This window comes from Vitis riparia, chromosome 3 (genome assembly GCF_004353265.1).
Source record: "Vitis riparia cultivar Riparia Gloire de Montpellier isolate 1030 chromosome 3, EGFV_Vit.rip_1.0, whole genome shotgun sequence".
Classification (NCBI taxonomy): Eukaryota; Viridiplantae; Streptophyta; class Magnoliopsida; order Vitales; family Vitaceae; genus Vitis; species Vitis riparia.
This window is the reverse complement of record NC_048433.1, coordinates 19,188,752-19,195,892: the sequence shown is the minus strand read 5'-3', so window position 1 is coordinate 19,195,892 and position 7,141 is coordinate 19,188,752. Positions and strand designations below refer to the sequence as shown.

At 36.1% G+C, this 7,141-nt stretch overlaps 1 pseudogene; it reads right to left on the bottom strand.

Moving 5' to 3' along the window:
* The window catches only part of LOC117911026, a 25,958-nt pseudogene that overhangs the window by 13,631 nt on the left and 5,186 nt on the right, over positions 1 to 7,141 (bottom strand).

Genomic DNA, 7,141 nt, shown 5'->3' with positions numbered 1-7,141 from the left:
CAAGAGATAAACACAACTCCTAGATACCACCAACAACTAAAGTTATTAATAAAATCCTATTAATAGGTTTAAAATATATAATCTACCAAATTAAAATTTCCCACATTGTCACAAAACTTAGACCAATCCAAAAAACAACAATGTGCAAGTCATCTAACAATAAGCAATATGACAAGAAACATAATTAGTATATTAGGTTATTCAATATTAGCATAAAAAATGGATCTTAGTTCATTCATGATGTTAGCTTTATTCATGAATAGGAATGAAAAGCAAGATCTAACTTTTAGTCTTCTCTTATATTATTGAATACACCAAGTTTGAAAATTTTAAAAACACATAACCACATGAGACAATGATACCATGAACTAAAACAATTAACGAATGGAACTAAGATTCGAATGAATAGAAGCAAGTGATTTATACATGATTTAGGCATTCTAACATCTCCAACATCCTTAATTAGGTGGTGTTTCCTATCCCATATAGGAATACATAATCCCTATGTGTCAATTGCCAATATACTTAAATTCATTTTAAAGAAATTTCGGCAGCATTTCCTTATAGTTCTCCAAGTACACAAAATGGATAAGGCACAATATGTGACCTTGTCCAAGTATGCACCCAGAGAACAAGAAGAAAGACTACCAAATTTTCTAAAAATTGAATTAAGAACAAGCAATTAACTTCATAGATATCATGTTTTCCTATACTGTCCAATTGGACAATTCAAACATCATTTGCAGAGAAAAGATCTTTATCACATGGAAGACAAATTTAGTAGTTGTCAACTTGAAACTGGCTTAAATATACCCACATTTCACATTTTGACAACTTATTGTCTTAGTATGTAATAAGAGAAACTTCTGTCTCACAATGATACTTGAATGAGAATTCTAAGGTTTCATGCATGCATAGTTGATTAAAACTAAAACATAAATACTTATTAAAATATTACATCTAGTTATGTATTATAAATTATTCATATCAATTGCAATGGTGAGAATAGGAAAATACTGTTTGTAAGCATCACATTTTAGGCCTAAGTTCACAAACTTGGCTAAATCCATTAAAGACCCACTACATAAAGTTCATGTTAAAATTGGTTCATTTCCAACCCCCAAAATGATTTATCAAAGTTACTCATTTTTTAGAGTCTTGATTAATTAGATAATCAATATAGATACATATAATTTGTATTAATATAATATCATGATATTTTTTTCATTTTGTTTTTAGGCTTAGACTTGGGTAGATTTCCCAAGTAAGGCTAAAGTAGAGCTAAGCTGCACCTTGACATGTGTTCTACTTATGTTGGGGGTGACCATTCTAGTTTGTGGTCATAAGTGGGGTGTCAAATCTCAATTAGTTTATTGAATAGATGAACCAAACATGACGTTATTATTAATTAGATAACATGTTGTGTAACCCATTTAAAAATGAAGTTGAATAGCATCTTTTGTAACATAAGCAATGAAGCCTATGTCAGATTGTGAAGCTTAAATTAGTAGTAAATGTTGCACTTCGCTCGGGATGTCGGGGATCGAGCTGCCCGGTCAGCTCGCGGGGGTTGAAGGGGGCAGCGCCCCTGAAGAAATTTTTTTTATTTAATTCGAAAGCCACATGATTCTGCTCATAGGCAGCAATTGTTGAGTTCCATGACACTACATCCCTTAATAAAAATTGTTGAAAAACTTTCTATGCATTCCAAGAGCCCATATCTCGAAATGACATTTCATCAAACAAGTTATAGGCAGTACCTACAACTCCATGGAAAACAAGCTCCTTTCGGCATGAACCATTGTACACAAATGGAACAACACTAGAACCATTTCCAAATCTTCCAGAGAACATAAGAACCAGAGAACAAAAACAGAGGAGAGACACAACTGAGCCTAAAAACAGAGGTATAGTATCTTTTTATCGGAGATGCAAACTAAGAAAATAACTGATAATAAACAAAAACCACAACAGATTTACAAGCATTCACACTCAAATCCCAGAAATCAATAGTGAAGAATGTGAATCCATGGGAAAACGAGAACATATGGGCTCGTACTCGACAACTCTCTCTTCTGGGTTTTTTCTTCTCCCTTCTTTTCTTTCCTCTGTTCCTCTGGTTCTTCGACCTTTCCTCCTTGCTTACCTCTTCAACCGAATGCACCTACCTTTGCTGCCTCTTGCCTCTCCCAACCTACGAATCTAAAAAAACCCTAGCTCTCTCATATCTCCATTCATTTCATTTCTCTCAATCCAGCACCCAAATAGTCAAATCGATGGAACATCCATGAATGCTATCTTTTTTATTTGGAGTAAGAACTTCATTTTTTCAATCGAAATTGGCTGGAGCTTGCTGGTTCAGTTAGAGACAGATTTGGTAATGAAACTTGAGTGTGGGCATCGGGTATGGAAAAGGCTTTATTACATTTATTTTTTTTTTAATTGAAAAATGTGAGTAATTATAAAATGAACAGAAAATGACGCTTTAAAAAGCGCCAAGGTTAAGGTTCTCCTACAATGGCACTTAAAAAAGCGTCGTTATTTGAAATTCATTGTACAATGACGCTTAAAAAAGCGCCATTATTTAAAAACGTCATTATTTCTCCCATTAAAGCACCAAGATAATGCAAGCGTCATTAATACCCATTTTTGAGAATAAATAATGGCACTTTATATAAGCGTTAAGAAAAAAAACATCATAAATTACATTTTTTGTAGTAGTGGATGTTTTCAATTTTGGAGTTATCTTGCTTGAGATCTTAACTGGGAGAAAGAATTCTGGTTTCCATATCTCTGGAATGGGTCTAAGCCTCCTATCATATGTAAGTTTATTTTGGGTAGTTGCATTATAATCTCCAAATGAAACAATGTGATAACATGTTAGTATCATGTGATCTGGAGTTCCTTAACAATTCACCTTCTCTCATTTGATTGAACTGGAAATGACTACAAATTGAGTTGAATAATTATACAAAATAAATAAATAAATAAAAAGAAAAATATTTCCTGTGTATCTACCATTCTTTTTTTATCCTCACTTTATTTTGCTCCCAATTTTCAAAACTTCATCCATTTTATCTTTCCATGATTTGTTTCTTCAACTTTTTCCTGCCACACATATTGGGTTTCAACTAAAAAAAATTGGATTCTTTTTTCACTTGAAATGAGCTAAATCTCTATTTGTAAATTTCTTACCCTAACCCCACTAAAATATGATGTGTTATTATTGGATTAATGGTATAAGGAAGACAACGTAATTGACCTAGCCCAAAAAAAGCAATCAAAGAACAGAAAGAGGAAATAAAAACTTATCGTCGGTTGAGGCATGACAATGCACTATCCTTAAAGTAGACTCACCCTCCTCAAAGACTAGCTCGGTACACTAAGGAACCAGTGGTCTACTTCCAAGATTCAACAATCAATAGAATCTCGTGTTAGGTGCACCGTAGACGAGATTTGTAAAGCCCGATTTTGAAATAATTCTCAAGATAGGTGCACGCATGCAGCAACCATAGTGAAAGATGTGGCCATTGCAGTGTAGATGGATGTAGGCTTGGGTGTGCAACAGGCATGACAGGCTTAGGTATGCAGCAGGTGCCGCTGTTGCAGTGGTGAATGGGTGCTAGATCAGGTGTGGCTACTGTAGTGGTGATGATTTTATTTTGAATTAAAAAAATAAAATTGAAAATAATTTTATTTTGAATTTTGTAAAAAATAACCGGACCCCCACACCAACGCGGTTGCGACGCGCATTAAGGGATTCTAGCCCGAATGCCCCTACACCTGTCTAGAAGCCCATTAGGCTAAGGAAGGTGGGTTAGTTAATATACCCACTAGAGATGTTCTTCTTATGTGGGACAATAAAAAAATACTAAAACACATCTCTTTTCTATTCACTCTTCCCACATGATGAAGGCATGACAACTATAGAATGAAGGAAAAAGGTTTCATACAGAGTATTCTCTCCATTGCATACTCTGGAGCCATGTAACCACTGTTCTGAGCAGTGAGCATTACCGTGTTTTCTGCTAACTTTAATTCTTTTAAATTTTTAGCTGAAAAATATAGCAATATATTAACTGACTTACTATGTTCCCACAATTCTTCTGGTGTTGGCTGCATTTTGTTTTCACAAAAAATCCTTGCCATGCCAAAATCTGAGATCTTTACAACCATGTCATGGTCTAGTAAGACATTGTTGGGCTTTAGATCCCTGTGAATGATTTTAAGCCGGGAGTCCTCACGGAGATAAAGAAGTCCTCCAGCGATTCCATGGATGATGTTACGACGTGTCTCCCAATTGAGTTGTGACCCTTTCTCTTCATCTAAAATTAAAAGGCCTAGATATCTACAAAGTAAAAGGAATATGGTGCAAGGGACAAACCAAATATGAAGATGTCAAGGCTTTTGTTGGGCATGAACTCGTATATGAGCAGCTTTTCGTCTCCCTCTATGCCACAGCCCAAGAGTCTCACAAGTTTTCTGTGCTGAAGTTTTGCAACTAGTATGATCTCATTCTTGAACTCCTCCGCCCCTTGCCATGATTTTCTTGACAGTCTTTTAACTGCTATCTATTTTCCATTTGGTAGCACACCCTGAAAGGCTCTATTTGAATTTTCACACATCAGAAAAAGACATCTAGGCCCATGAAGCTCAACCAGCTGGGCCACTTAACTAGAAGGGGAGTTACCTTGAAAACAGTGCCAAATCCACCCTGTCCGAGCTTGTTTGAGTCTAAAAAGTTCTGTAGCTGCCTTGACGGTTGCTAAGTCCATGAAGGGCAATTCCTGAGGACCGAGTAAACTGCCTTCTTGTATCATTGCAACTGTAGTGGGGGTCGCCAACTCATGTAATAATGTATGTTGGCTTTTCTCATCATCTACAAGATAAGAAATTTAATAGATTGTATTTCCAATATTAACTAAGAGGGGTTTTCCATTTTGATAAGCAGACCATTTTGTGTTGCCTTCCTCCCCCGACGATAAAGAATGCAGGAGCCGATAAGAGCTGCTAGTGCAAATATTGGTATACAAATGACCAACACAAGCATCCCCAGCTTCCATTCCCCTGCTGGACAAAGCTTGAATCTTATATAGGTTCCACATATCATATGAAGGACCATAAAACCAAGCAGGGAATCAAGGTCTGATGATAAAACCTTTTTCAGACAACTCTGTAAATCTAGAAAAGGTAGATGTGGAGCATTATTTTACATAATAACCCAATTGAAGCTTGACATTTGCCATCCTAAATTTGATACAATATAAATAATCCTTGGCGAATACAGAAAAATTAACTACATGAACACAATGAATCATCTATACATGCAAATCAATACCATCTAGGGAAATCAATTCATCTATGAGGTGGTTAATTAAAGATTCAGGGAACTTACCATGGACAGTTGGGACTTTGTAAAAGTGGTACGCCTTAAACCTCATGTTACAACTCCTACTAAGAATTGTCCCAACTTCATGAGTTTTGTAGCAACCTGAAAGATCTCCAAATGCAGACACCAAAGAGTTACTACAGAAACCCCCAGGTTGGTCCTATTGAGATATTAGGAATGATTTCCTTATATCATTCTTTCCTTGTATCATTCTTTCCCATTCTTAGAATGATGATTACCCTCTATATATACTCTGTACATGAACGAATGAAAGTATGATTGAAAAAAACTATTATTTATCAATTTGAAGATGGTATCAGAGCCATGGAATTGAAATCCTGGATATTTTGTCGCTATGGTAGTCCGACAGCGATCAACCATCCTAAGACAAGCCCTAATATTGATAAGTCAACCTTCAAATGCACTCACTGCAATAAGACTGGTCCCACCAGTCTGGATATCCCACAATTTCAAAGCAACGACTCTTGGTATGACTAGGAAAACAATAAGGAACCGAGGGTTTGAACCATGGACCTTTAGATCATGTTTAGGCTATCAACACTTTGTTATTAATTATAATAATCATGATCAACGGAAGAAGGATTCCAAGAAAACCTTGACTGCAACTGTTGCCGAAATAAAAATAGAGGCTAATGTTGTTGAGAAAGCCTTTGCATTGGTAGCCGCTACTGATCATGGTGGTAAGTTTTTAAATACTTTTACACCTATTATTAATAGTGCATGGATAATTGATTCTGGTGCTACAGATCATATGACTTTTGATTCTAGACAGGTTTCACCCCTTAGACCTTCCTCACAAAAAATTGTTTCCACAGCCAATGGTAACACAACCCCAGTCATTGGGGAAGGATCCTTAACTCTTACTGATACTTTGAATTTGGATTCTGTTTTAGTTGTTCCATCTTTAGATTACAATCTTTTGTCAGTTTCTCAAATCACTGCAGCCTTATCTTGTATTGTCATTTTTTGGCCTGAATTTTGTGTGATTAAGGACATCCAAACAAGACAGACGATTGGTTGTGGTATTAAACGGGGAAAACTCTATTACTTGGACTTGCAGTCAAAGGATTCAAATAAGTTGCAACAAGCCTTGATGGCAGATGGATCTGAGGGGGAGAAGAAAAAGTCTGAAATTTGGTTGTGGCATCGACGTCTGGGACATGCTTCCTTTGGTTATTTTAAAAAATTGTTTCCTAGTTTGTTTGCAAAAAGTGATATTTCTGGTTTCCGTTGTGATATTTGTGAATTGGCTAAAAGCCATCGTGCTTCGTTTCCGTTAATTTTGAATAAAAGTCCGTTTCCTTTTATGGTTATACATTCTGATGTTTGGGGCCCATCCAAAGTCCCAACTTTGAGTGGCTCACGTTGGTTTGTTACTTTTATTGATGATTGTACCAGAATGACATGGTTATGCTTGATGAAGACCAAAGATGAAGTGAACTTGTTGTTTCAAAAATTTCATAAAATGATTGAAACTCAGTACAATGCAAAGGTTCGGGTTCTGCGTAGTGATAATGGTGGAGAATATCAAAGTTCTGATCTTCAAAAGTATTTGGAAGGACATGGCATCATTCGTCAGACTACTTGTTCCAATACACCCCAGCAAAATGGAGTCGCTGAACGAAAAAATCAACACTTGTTAGAGGTTGTTCGTGCTTCCTTGATAGCAGCAAAAACACCGATATCTTATTGGGGAGAAGCAATCACATTTGCCGCATACTTGATCAATCG